Source organism: Apteryx mantelli, chromosome 1 (genome assembly GCF_036417845.1).
Source record: "Apteryx mantelli isolate bAptMan1 chromosome 1, bAptMan1.hap1, whole genome shotgun sequence".
NCBI lineage: Eukaryota > Metazoa > Chordata > Aves > Apterygiformes > Apterygidae > Apteryx > Apteryx mantelli.
Window position 1 is genome coordinate 171,809,801 of NC_089978.1, and position 14,140 is coordinate 171,823,940.

The 14,140-nt window shown below is 41.2% G+C and overlaps 1 long non-coding RNA gene across 1 annotated transcript; it reads left to right on the top strand.

The window, feature by feature from the left end:
* The first annotated feature begins 8,948 nt into the window (after positions 1-8,948).
* Positions 8,949-13,295, top strand: LOC106488535 (uncharacterized). The gene is made up of 3 exons (XR_001293216.1): positions 8,949-9,216; positions 12,764-12,827; positions 13,280-13,295. It is a non-coding gene; the product is annotated as an uncharacterized lncRNA (long non-coding RNA).
* The last annotated feature ends 845 nt before the right edge of the window (positions 13,296-14,140 follow it).

Genomic DNA, 14,140 nt, shown 5'->3' on the forward strand with positions numbered 1-14,140 from the left:
CGAGGGCACTGTCCCATGGATGAGGCGCTGGCGCTGGCTCCTCGCCAGTGCCTGGAAAGGCGCAAGGAAAGCAATTGCTCTGGCGTGTGGCGGGGCTGCTTCGCTGACGCGGCGGTGGCGCAGCCTGCGCCCTGCCCCAGGGAGCAAACACAGACTGCGCCGGCACAGCGAGGTGCCAAGAGGCATTTTGTTTGCTGCTTTGGTTTTTGGGGTTTTATTTTGTTTCCAAAGGGAGACTCCTTTTCCCCTCTCTCTGCCTGATTTCGGCATGGGCAGAGCCGCACAAGGAGCCCCCAGAGGCGCCTTCGTCGTCACCCTGATCCCGGATGGCGGCACAGGGTGTTGTGCAGCGCTGCCAAGGTGCTGCTCAACCAAGTGCGAGAGTGGAAAGATCTCTTTCACCAGCCAAGAAAACACATTGGCACTGACTGAAGCATTAAGCATCTCTAGTTTTATGGTTTAGAAAGCTTAACTTCCTGGAAATTAATTGAACATTTCTTTTCCAAGTATGAGCATAGTACATGCTCACCCTCCAAGAGATGAATTCATGCTTTTGCATGCTTTGCACCGTGGTGCTTGCCATCTGTGACACTTGGATACGAATTCTGCACTCAATCTGTTGGCATGTGAAGTACAAAAGCTTTTTGTTGTTTTTTTTCCTGTTTTTTTTTCCCCCCAATCTGAAGATGAGCTCCAGGAGCTCCAGCTTAATTTAGTTGAATACTAAATCAAAGACACAAACTTCCCAGCCACCAGCCAGGCAGCTGCAAGCCCAAGCTCTGGGTTGCATGTTTGCAACAGTTTCTTTGAAATCTTGAGAGCTGGCATGAGCCTTTCTTCTTAAATGGGTGCTCTGCTGTGGCCGAGGGTGTCAGGGGCACAGAGAGCTCCCACAGGGAATGGCAAAGCTCCCAGGGGTCTGTCTATATAGAGAGGAGCTTTTGGCAATAGTTATATCTGATAAGATGGGTATGGGCTGCAGAAGGCATATTTAAGTGAAGGTTTTATCTGCAGGGCTGCCGTAAAGCTCCAGATTAAAACCCACCTGCAAAAAATCTTTCTGAGCTCACGTGATTTTCATATGCAAGGTGCTACGATGTACAAAAATTTGCTTTTAAATATCATAAAGACATGGAATTCAACAAACAGAAAAAAATTAATTACATCATTTTAGAATAGATTTTTAAAGCAGTTATTAAAGGGACACTATCAGTTAGAAAATTATTAGAGAATTATTAGAATTATTATGAGAAAATTATTATAACAAACTTATTATTAGAAAACTAAAATAAAGAATAAAAAGCACTTTTACATTTTGTCCTTCTATGCTTTATCAGTTTTTGAGGGTGGAAGCATCATACTTCTCACCATTTTAAGAAGCAATTCTCTGAGCAGAAGAACAGATGAGCTCTGGTAACTTGTGCCTTGGTGACTAATAATATTCTGTGCCTAATACGGTGCAAGCTTTGACTGAAGCATTTCCTATGACTGGAATATTTATACTTTCCTTCTCTGGTGTGGCTTCCCTTAATGCCTAGTAATGGTGTTCAGAGCTCACGCTAAAAGCACAGTTTTGGGTCTTTCTCCTCCACCTGGTCAAAAGACTGTGTAACCTGTAGGAATTTAATATTTTTAAAAACTCTACATCCCTCTCTGATATGGCTGCAATTGGCCAAAAGTTATCACGGAGGACAAGGCAAAAGACAGACAGACCTCCAGGCTCTGCAGTTACATGAACAGATGGATTTCTGTAGGAAGCTCGACTAAATATAGGTTCTCTGTAAGCTCTTGCTGTGTGCAAGTCCTACACAAGCAGCAGGATATCCGCACCGAGAGGCTATGCTAGGAAATGGTGAAACCGACTTAGAAGTAATGTCAAAAGCCCCAGACGTGCTATGTAACACTGACTCTTTCCAGTCTAGCCAGCCTGAGCTTTGCTCCTGTACGTTTAAAAGAACGATCTTGAGATCGCCAGGTCGTTTCCTTCTCCATTCTTTTCCTTGCGTGCCCCTCTTCTTCCTTGTCTTCAGGACTCGCACGTGCACACATCGAGTCAGCCGTCCATGCGAACATCACGCGCGTGCACGCGCAAGAACTCATGCACTCATTGCAAGTCCAGCCAGCGCTGGTCGACTCTTGGGTTTAGGTTACAATTTCCAGCACTGTCACCAGTTCAAATGACATATAGATACAAACACGTATTTGGTAGCTGCTCCTTTTAAATGCCAGAAATGAGGCAGCCGGGGTTCGGTTTAGGTAACGTAGTACAGTGTGTGCAGGCAGTGGGAAGCAACCTGGAATATGAATCCTGGCTTAGCTTTGAAGCAACCTCCAGTGAAGTTGAGGGAGTTGCTCTGGACTGACGCTGCTGTTTGTGAGAGTGAAGCTTGGCTCTGAGCCTCGTGGCTCGGCCTCTATAACGCATCTAAAATACCATCTCATTGTGCTTGCTTCTACAAGATCAAGCCAGCTGGTGAGATTTCGGCATGTCAGTAGCTATGAAATACATTGTGTAACCCCCGTGATTGATGTTCCCGAGCACATTTTGGGCAGCACAGTGGTGGCTGTCTCTACCAGGCTTTGTTACACACTGGAAGGCTGACGGTATCAGCGCTAGCGCTGGTTCACAGTGGCTCATGCTCTCTCAGATTGAGCCAAAATGAGCCACTTCAAAGCAAGGATGTGTGGAAGGCAGAAAGCTCTGACTCATTCTCCCCTGGAGGAGCAGGAGTAACGCTGGCGCGTGTGCGGCTCTTCTCCCACATGCTTCCTCTGCCCATCTTTCCTTATTGATATATTAACAAGCTTCCTGACACAGATATGGGACTTTTATGTAACTGTACAAGCTCAACAGCTCCTGCTGCTTGTTCCTCAAACGACTGAGGAGTTGCTTTGTAACATCACTGCTGCTTGCTGTGAGAGCGATTAGAGGTTAGGTTGTTGTAGCTGAAGATTTATGGCCAGGGCAAAGCCAGGTGGTTTCACTGGGAGGGCTTAGCGTGATTTGAATCTGTGCTGGTTTGTTCCCAGTGAACTGCACCTGGAGTCCCAAGCTTGTGCGAACTCAAGCAGAAAAAAAGAAGTCGCCTCAGACCATGTGTGTCACCCCTGGGCTAACTGGCTTCTTAAAAGCCACAACTTTGGCCTCTTCTCCCCATAAAATCGTGGAAATTGTGCCACAGATGCAAGCAAACCAAAGTGTGCAAAGCTTGCTGGGGATCTGTGATGAAAGCTGGGTTTATAACAAAAGCCCAGCAACAGGTGAGTCCCACAATAGGCTTTGTCAGAACGAAGGACGCTGATTAAGCAACAACCGAACAAAGAACAGCTAATTCTGCTTTGTACCCATAACGCTCTCCGAAGAAAGAGTGAAGAATCCACCCAGCTCCTACCAAAATTAAAGACATATTTATAAACGGAATTGTTTCTAATGAGAAGACAAATCTCATCCTTGTGTAACTGTCCTGAGGTCAATGGAGAAGCCCAAGGGATTAATTAAAATCAGAATTTCCATAAAAGTCTTCTATGATGTGCCAGCTGCTCTTAAACAGGGAAGCACATTAATGGTTTCTGAACAAACATGTTGTGAGATCAGCTCCTTTTATTCAGCAGTTCTGGTTTTCAGAAACTGGCATCTTTTTTTGCAGAAATAATATACCCCTGTGCAGTTGGGAAAAAAATTAAGAGCTAATACACTTTGGGTGGGTTTTAAATCCTCAGTTTGTTCAGGCATTTTTCTAGATGTTCTGGAATCTCTTTTCTTTTTGGTTATTACTTGCAGAATAATTCTTGATTTGTAGAAAAAGATAAGGGAATTATAAATCAGGGATTAAAAATGTTTACTATTTTGGTTAACAGTGCTCGGACAAAAAAGTAAGAATATAAATGTGGTTTTAGTCTCAATTCACCTAATCCTTTGAGGCAGGTTTCCAATGCAACCATTCATGCTTACATATTTAAAATTATTTTGAAAAATGGTTAGCAGTATTGATGTAAATTACACTGTTTCTTTAAACAATTCTTTCCAGCAGAATGATTTCCATAGTTTCTTTTTAATTTAACACAGAACATTAGGTCTACAGAAATCTATTAAAATAATTTTAATGAAGAAATTTAGTCGTTTGAAAGAATATTCTCACAGCTTCTCTTATTTGTTGTAGCAACTTTAAGAAATAGCTCATTATAAATTTACCATCTATCAATAATCCTGCACCGTAAGTGACTTTTCTTCAAATTTTCTTTACTTTTTATATAAATTAACTTTGCTTGTGAGACCCCCACAATTCCCAGAGCTTCCATTAAACAATTGTTTATGTAAAAAAAACATTTAAGAAAATCTATTTCCATTTCAGTATGTCATGGTATCTTGCTATTTGTTTTAAATCTAAGCGAATTGTATTGCATTAATGTTTTCTAACAGTCTTTCATTCCTAGATCTCAGGTTTTTTCCAACTCAGAAAGTAGAACACAAATATAACATACAGTGAAGCTGTCAGTGCAGGAGCAAAGCTGTGGAATACAAGCATTAATATAGAGTAGCAATAGTAGTAATTGTAGAGCTCAAATTTTCCACTCCTTGGAAAACTCAAGATTTCAGCTTCTCTTTCAACCTCTACTCTGCATCTTTTTGGAAGGAATGAAGACATCTCTAAAAACATACAGTTATGGGAAGACGTGCACGTGTTGGATGAGGCACCACTGTATTATATGGCAGAGAGATATAAGGACTGTAGAAGAAGGGACATCCCGCTGCGTATTTGTAGACCTATTTTGTGGCACAACAAAAGATCTCTATAGAAACATTATATCCCGCAGCACAGTTCCTGGAAGTTTAAGAACTGGCTGCAAACTCTTAGAGTTGGTTTATTACATAAAATCATAATGGCTTACTACAGACTATTAATTTTAAACTGTAAGAAGCTCTGCTTTAGGAATGTCTTGACTGGACTTCCAAGGGCTTATTTTGTGCAAACAGAAAGCCAGCTTCTCAACTTTGGCCAAATCCAGAAGGCTTCTTAAGCTATATAAGGACCTCAGGCCTTGTTCTTCAAAACCAAGCATTTTACATACAAATTCTTTTCAGTACGTTGTTGGTTACATGCCCCTCTGGCTTGATGCAAACAGCAGTCCACTTTTCTCCAGGCAGACCCTATCTCGTTTGTGGAGTAATGATAGACAGCAGTCAAAAAAGCCTTGATCCAGTTGCTAGTGATATTCAGTGGGAATCTTTTATGTCACCGGTTTTGGTTGAGTTAGCTCAGAAGGACAAGATTTTCAAGACCATCCAGCACTGGCATAACTGTGCTTTTTCCATACCTGTACCACTAACCTCCAAGGGAGAAGACCAAGCAGATGATGGATCCTTTGGCAATGCCCCTTGTGCTCCAGCACAGATAACATACTGCCCAGTGTCTTGTGCTGCTGTGCGTTTCAGGGTACCAGGGTCAGCTGTTGGCCAGCACAAGAACAGCAGCCACTGTGCTGCAGCAGGACACAGCTGTCCACAGCTGCAATAAAAAACATATAAAAGGGTCACTAGAGTGAATGCCCGGAAAGAAACTTTGAGGGGAACATCAGGCAACACTCGTCACCTCCTGGAAAGCATCTTGGGGTATCTCAGCCCTTAGCCTCCTCCCATCTCTTTCCTCCTCTTGCTTCCTGCCTTTGCCGTTTATTTGCCCAGACCAGATCTTCCAAGATGCTATGGGAATAGATACCTCTTTCCTCTGCACATAAGTTGTTTTCACTGCTTCTGCAATCACAGAGCACATGAGGAAAGACTGCAAGCAGGAAGGCATGAATATGAAGTGAAGCCAAACCTCATTCATCATATCACAGCACGTCTTCACATCTTGGAGCCAGCTCGGTGCAGGAAAGAACATGTCAAGGTATGAATGGCCCATAAATCCCCAAGCCACAAAACTGAACATGGAGATCCACATGGAAAGATTTACCTGAGGCCATAAGCTAAAAACAACCCTTGGAAGGTGTGTATCCGGTACAATAACTTCTTCAATAGGACAGCACCAATACCTTGGCAGCTCCAGTAAACTTTAACCATGAGTTTGCACTTCCTTTTCCATCAGTGTCCTTTAAAACATCCATGTCCTTCAATATAACTTTAATTATTGCTTCCCAATGGCCACTCTCTGTAGGGCTCTCTCTTGTATTTCCGGACTAGTTGCAGGTCTTGCTTCTTTACCTATTCCATTAGTTTTACCCTGTGCTCATTTAAGGAATGTACAGGAAGCAGGAAGCAACAGCAATTCCTACTTCTAATCACTCAGTAAATTATACAGCAAATGTTCGTTGGAAATGACCTCACAGTTTCCTAATTTTGCTGTCTAATAAGAAGAATAATTCTATTGCAAACCATAACATGCAAATACTTAGGAAGTATTCAGCTGGAGCCTATAATCACCGAAGATTCCTGTGCTGTGTGCAGCTATAATGTAGCCCACGTTTGTAAGTAACAAATTATATGCTAATAGTCACCTATACGGACTAGATGTCCCAGAACACATAATGCCAACGGCTGATAAAAATGACTAAGCAAGGATGGCATGGGGAAGTGCTGTTTATATGTGGTGACTATATGCTCAAAATAAAACCAAAATAAAACAGGATACTTCTGTACTAGCATTTTACAGTCATTAAATACTCGTACAACAAGTGTATTTTTGGCATGTTAGAAGCATGCATAGGTTGGTATTGCCAGCACCTGACTCAGGAGCAGTGATAGAGCCAGTTAATACTTTTCAAGCTAAGCAGAAGTACCTCTTACCACCTCCTTCCCTTTAACTCCCTACCTCTCATGCTGAATACTACGAAGATTTGACTTGGTCACTGCTAATTTGCTGATTTGTAACAGGAAAAATAATCTCTGGCATCTCACAAATATTTTGAAAGTGCGAAGTTATCTTTTTTGCCTCCTCTGACTTCTTTTTTTAACCACTTTTAACTTCTGTTTCTAGTACATGGCCATGAGGATTATCGCTTTAGAACAGGCTCTGAGTAAAGGATTTTTGCTGCGGAAATCTTTTTCTAGTAGCTTAAATTTCTGACTATTTCTTAATGAAATGCTGGAAAGGTGCCATCACTTTGAACAAAGTGGTTTGGGTAGTGACTACATTACTCCCAACTTCTTTTTGCATCAAATACTGCTCATCAGCACTCAGCACGCATCTCTGATTTCTGGTTTACTGCCTCATGGTAAACGCATTTTTAGTTTGTATGGTATTATCATGTGAACAAGCTTTTGTAAGTGAGAAATGAAAACCCTTTTTTTTTTTTGATAAAATGAAAAATGGACTCTTTCAGTTCACAGTTTCACAAAATATGGATAAACTTCTTGTTTAATTGATACAAGATTCTGACACAAAAGGAATCTGATCAGAAATCGCATCTAAATTGCCCCCTTGGAAGGCTCAAACTTGGAAAACTCAGTTCCAGGGGGCTCCTAAAGAGGAGGCTCTCAGCAAATGGACAACCTTCTTCTGAAAAATGTCTCCTAATCCCAAGCCTCTTTCAAGAAGATGGATCCTTCCCTTTGTTTTTTCACTCCAGTTACATACTACACTTTGTAATTGTAATTTTAAATTAAAATACCACTGAAGAAGGTGAATGCTATTCACCAAAAGAGAGTTTCTATTTCATAATTATTTTGCCTGGGTCTCAAAATAGCATCTTTATATCCAGCAAAGCTCTTAAACACAGGCTTATTTTAAGCATGTGTGCAAAGTGCTTTAGGGCCAATGGAGCTGTTCATACAGTAAGAAGTACCTCCTTAGGTGCCCTACTCAGCTTTAAGGCCTTAATCTTCATATTTCTGCACCTGAACTTAGTGCATAAAATCTTTAAAACACAAACACCTTTACCATAAGCAACATGAACGGGAAGTAGAAGTATTAATAAAAACTGCATATAGATATCACGAACAGTGAATGCTGAAATCACAGTGAAGAACAACATGGGATGTTTTGATGGTCAGTTGAAGGTGAACCTGATGCTTCTACAGTTTGTATAAAACATACTATGGTAGTCCAGAAAGCAGAAGTATTACAATTTTCATTTGATATAGCTGTTGCACCTCACTGCATCTACCTCTTAAATCTCTGTAACGGACAGAAGGCATTTCAATAAAGTTGGAAATAACTATGCTTGCAAAGTATTACTACTTGATGTATATATACATTTTCAGCCGTTAAAGACACCATCAACAGTCCCTTTTTCTACTCGATACTTCTGATTTCCTGGCTGATTTTGTTACTTCCTTTGTGCAGTTGATGGGACATAATTATTTAAAATGGAAAAGAGAGAACTTCTAATAGAAATTTTGCTGCAGACAATTTCTACTTTATACTCATTTAGTTCACTAGTCTCTGACATCAAGGAAGATATACTGGCTTGCAGAGGGAATAAAAATAACAGAACTGTGATGAAAATAAGCAATAAATAATGAAAGCTCTATTACCAAATCATACATTATTTCAGCCGTGTAGTTTCTGTATTATAAAATCAAAACAGAATTTGAGCCATCACTTGCAAAATGCATCAAAAAGGCCCTTGTGACTGTAGGGAGCCAACACAGGATTTATTCTCCTTTTAAAGCAAACAGTCTCCCTGCGAAACAATGATTCGACCCATCCAGCTCCAAAAGGAGTGCTTTGTTTCAATTTCAGATGATTTAACCCCATTTTCAAGCTGCCTCTGTCAATGTCAGGATGTAAATGGTCTTGAAATGAGGAGTCCAGACATTTTCCATTGAAAATGTTTAAATTAAACTCTCCTCACTGCCAAAATGAGACTTTTCTTTGCCGTGCCTGTCGCATGCTTGGAGCACGTGGTGCTGCACCACTCAGCACAGCCTGCAAATTGACTCCAGCTCCCTTACATATCGCGGCGGCCCATTTTGCGACTCAGTTACACGCCATCTGCCAACACTTAATGAGAAAGGATGTGCATCTGAACGGGCATTTCTGCATCTTAATTTTTTTTTTTTTTAAACGATGTGATTCAGGAGCACCATTAAATGCGGGGCAAGGAGAACGAAAGAGGAACTGCCGGGGTTTCTGTTTGGAAGACGGGCACCAGAGAGCAGCAGTTCCCAGGAGTTGGAGGACTGCCTACGGCAAAGCGGCTCCCTCGGTACCCGGCAAAGCTGCCACTTGCACTGGGGGAGAGCAGCCGGGTTCAGCCTAGTTCTTTCAGCTTCAGGTAGGATTTTGTGTCATTAAAAATGACTGTGAGCGTTCTGCTGACTACAATTCTTATGTTTCTAGACACAGTTCCTCACCCCCTTCCCCTATTCCTGTCTCTTTTAAGGCCTGTCGAGCCCATGAAGCTTAAATGTTTGAAAGGGAAAGTGTTAATCCCTGTGCAGACACAGTGCAGGGGAAGCCCAAAGGGGACGTGCAGCGCCCCGCCAGTGACCCCAGCGCTGATCCTTTAATGCCATTGCAACCTGGTCTGTGACAGCTCAGGCTCTGTCATTAACAATGTGATTAATTATCGCCCTTCCGCCCACCACGTTGGTTGTGTTTTCTACCAACACCGACTAAAGTCACCTCTCTCCAGGTTGAGGGATTATCTCTCCCTATGTCTTACCAGCGCAGGCTTCAGCTGTTCTCACTTACGCCAAGATCTGTCAAAGTTTGGGAGAATCTCACTCTTTTTTTTTAATCTTACTTTTTCCGTGCACCTGAGTATGGGCACAGCAACAGGCCAGTCGCCCTCTTGCCCCAGCAAAGCTTGGTAACTAATTGCTAAAGCGACCGAAAGCCCACAGGAAAGGTGAGGGTGAGGCGTCAGGTCAGAGTGAGGGTCCGTCTATCCCATCTGGCTGCGGCAGATGCTTCAGGAGAGTATATGGGAAACAGGCCGTGAACAATCCTGACACTATTATATTTTCCCCGTTTCTGGAAATCAGCGATTAGGGATTTTCTGAGCGGGATGGTTGTGTTTAGCAGCCGCAGAGCTCACCCCATGGAGTTGCCTGATCTTGTTTTGAACCTATGTAGTTGTTAAACCTCTGTGACATCCTGTGGCAATTCCACAGCTTTACTGTGTGCTATGGGGAAAAGTATTTCTTCTTCTTTCTTTTAGACATGCTGTTTAAGCCTTCTGGTGCATGGTCCTAGTTCTTGTGTTGGGAAAAGCTGAAGTGGTCCCTCCTCCTCTTTTCTATATTGTTCAGGATCTTTATACATTTCTGATGTATCCTGTTGGGACCATCTTTTTTCCAGTGTTAACTGCTTTCTTATGTTAATCACCCCTTTGCATAGAAACCTCAGCTCATTTCTCTCTTAAGCTTTCTAAGTCTTTTGCCTCCTTTATGAGAACGAAGTCTACCCTGTCTCTAAGGTGTGATGGCACCATTAAAATAAGTGTTTTTTGTTTTGTTCTCTACTGCTCTCCTAGTCCACCTCTAACGTCATTTGTCTTTTTGAAGACTAAGGATTGTCAAGCATGAGGTTGAATTTTATCATCCATTTTATCGCCTGCTCAGTATGACGAAAGCTTTTGAAATTCTGCAGCCTGTTTTAGTTTCGATTGTCCTGAATAATTCTGAACTACCAGCAAATTTTCTCCTCTCACTGTTGCTCAGCTTCCCCAGGGCGATTTCTGGACATGTTGGAGAGCACGCTTCCCCCTGGGATTCCCAGGGCAGCTGGGAAACCCTCACCATTTATTGCTGCCATCCATTCTGGCCCTTTTCAGCAGTTATTAATGCACAGAACGTTTCCCCTGAAGTTAGGTCTCTTTAAGACTGTTTTGGAAGGGATATTGTAGAAAGCTTCAGGAATCCAAATGTAATATGTTGCTCAATCACCCTTGTCTGCAAGCGCAATGATTCTTTCAAAGAGCTGTACTAGATTTGTGAGGCATGATTTCTTCTTGTACAAACTCCGTTCACTCACCTCCAGTCAGTTGGATTTATTCACATCTACTAATTTTGCTCGTTATTATAACTTCCATCAGCTTGCCTCAGAAGGAAGTTAGATTTACTATTCTCTGGTTTCCTGGCTCTCCTCCAGAGATTATTTCAAAAATTGAGGCCACGTTTGCCACCTTCCATTCCTCTGGAACTTAGGCCAATGTAAGCGATGGGTTACACACTGCTGTTAAAAGTTCAGCAATTTTATGTTTGAATTCCCTCAGATGCCTCGAGTGACTGTTACTTGCTCCTGGCAATGTGTTGCTATTCGTTTTATTGATTTGCTCTAAAACTCCTCTGCTGACAGTTCAATCTGAGACAATGCCGCAGCCTCACCCCTGTAAATAAAGGCTTTGTTGTGCAAACTTCTGCAAGCTTTTCTGTGCTGAAGGCTGACACAAAGAATGCTTTGGGCTTTGTATTTTTAATTTTTTTTTTGCTATGGCCTTACTTCTCTGAACATCTATTCTGTACCTTGTTTACCTGTCCACCCTTCTAACTCGCTGATAGGCTTTTTGTTTCTGGTATATTTAAAAAGGGTTTTACTGGTTTTCGTGGTATTTGCTAGTTGCTTCTCAAGAGCGTTTTAGCATGTGCTCTTGTACTTTTGCATTTAACTACCAGCATATACATTCTTAACTATTATTTTCCTCATTTGGAGACAGCTCCCACTTTCTGAAGGGGTTCTAGTTCACATACTGTCTCACGTAACAGTATCTTCTCTCAGAACTAGGCATTTCTGTTCATCTATCACTGGTTTTAGACCATTAACTTTTGCCTACAGACATCATACATTTTTGCTCTTAGTCTCATTGAATGCTCTGTTTGATTGCACTTCATTTGTTCTTCAATATTCCTTGATGATTTTAACAAATTCTTTTGCACACTTTTTTTCTAGAAGACAGAGATTGTATCACTTCCTCCCCAAAAGATTAATCATCCTAAATTTGGTGCACTTTTCATTTTTCATCTTTCTTCCAGTCCTACACATCTCTTATTTTTTAAAGTGAATTTTCATAAAATTTGTTCCACATACAAAACAAAGTACAGAATTACATTAGGCTGATATTAATGAGGCTCTGCTTATAAACTGGTCTGTTCAAATAAAGATAGAAGTTGTATTCTGCAATAAAGTATCCTTGTTCTTTTCTGATTTATTTGATTACTGAAAATAATCTAGTAACATTTCAAATATTCTCCATGGCCGCGGTATGACCTTATTTAATAAAATCTGAACGGCTTATTAAAAAGCAATGCAATTAAAGCAATAGCAGTGCCGAACTCCGTTGTAAATGTATGCATCTTCTGGAAGATTTAGGAAAGACCAAAGCCCATTATGGAGGCATGAGGTAATGCAAAAATTACACCTGAGCCCATAGTTCCAGGCTGTTCGTTCTGACACACAGAATTCCTTACTTTTCTTTTTTCACCCCAGCGAAGCACGCTACCTGGCTGGAGTGCTTTTATTTTAAGAGCCTGCTTTATAAAGCTTCCCCAGCTTCAGCAGAGCGGCCCCCATCCTGCCAGTTGTTCTGGTCCGGCGCAGGCAGCACTGGCACATCCCCACTCGGCCCCAAGGGCCGGGGAGACCAGCTCCCTGCTGCACGTAAAACCCCAAAATTATTCATAATTACCTTTTTCCTGACAATTTTTAGGTATAAAATATTTGTAACAACAAACAATACTCTGTGTATATATGTGTGTGTGTGTGTGTGTGTGTGTGTATACATATATATTATATATACACACACACACATATATAATGTATGTGTGGATATAAAACATACAGAAATACACATATAAATGTGTGTTGGCCCTTTCACACAGAAAACCACAAATTACACTTTGAAGAGGAGAGCAGAAGAAGAAGCAAGCTTTTTCCAGGCACTGGGTAAGCAACGGAGCACAGCAGAAGGAGGTGAAGAGCAACAATGATATTTGAAAACGGCAGTAGAGCAAATAATCAATCCTGTAAAATGTCAAGGAAAAAAATTAAACACGCAAGCTAAAGAATGTTTCACAAGGAAGGATCTTTCCCTGCTTCATACTGAGTTTGAGGAAAAGTCTCCAGATGTCAATTTTTTTGTAGTAGTAGTAATTGATTTAATCTGTTCCTGGATTTAGTTCATTTTAGGCTACTCTTACAAAAGCTGCAAGTGTGTGTGGGTTTGTGTGTAACCTTCATATGTATACACACACTCATTTATCTATCTTTATATCTTCAAGCACAATACTTTTTCACAGACAATATGCCTTTATAATTGAAAGGTAAACCAAACCATGTATATATTTAGAAAAGTCCAAGAATGTTGTTTTATTTTACACTCTAACGCTGTTTTCCAGGGCGATATACCTTAAACACAATTGTTGAAGCTTGTGGCGGGTGAGCCGAGTTGTTGGTTTCTTCGGGAAGGAAGAAAAAAATCCCAGATGCTCCATGAAAGCCAAACTAGTGTGCAAGTGAGAGGGAAAAGAAGTGCAGAAGACCAGCACAGCACTAAAAAAAAGGGAAGGTATAATTCCCTGATGCCGTTCGATTGGCCTCGTACGGGCCGTTCTTGCTCAGCTCTCCGTGTATTTTAGGAGTTGTCCTTACGTGGTCCATTAGCTGCAGTGAGTCCTGAGGCTGTGATACGACTGAGATGTTTCTATAGGATCATTGTCAGCGACAGGGAGGGGCAGTTTTTCCAGGTCCTAAGGGTGGGCTTTGATTATAGCAGGAGGCTTTTCTTATTTAAAATAAATGCATTTTAATGTTTTCAGATTAAATGCATTTAATGAACTATCTTGCCCTATGTTAACTCCTAATCTTAAGCTATTAAAAATCTTTAAGTTATGTAAGGAGAACTATTTAGGCTGTATGTATTTGCTTAAGTCGAATTCTTATAGAAAATCAATTAACTGATGGAATAACTAGCTGAGCTCTGGAAACAGAGTTTTCTGAAGTGTTAAATTTCTTTTTGGCAATCTGACGTCTCTTCTGCTGGGAGGATATTTTCTTCATATCAGATTCATTCAATTCAGTAATGTAACAGAATTTGAGAAACCAACTGGGATTTGAAAAAAGCAAAAAAGCCAGGTTTTCTCTTCCAATTTATTTATAAAAATGAGGTGTGAGAGGCTAGCATCTAGTAGTGCTAAAATTCTGAAGAAGATGGTGATGAGAATCCATCAATTCTATGAATTAACTCTGAATAATGCTTT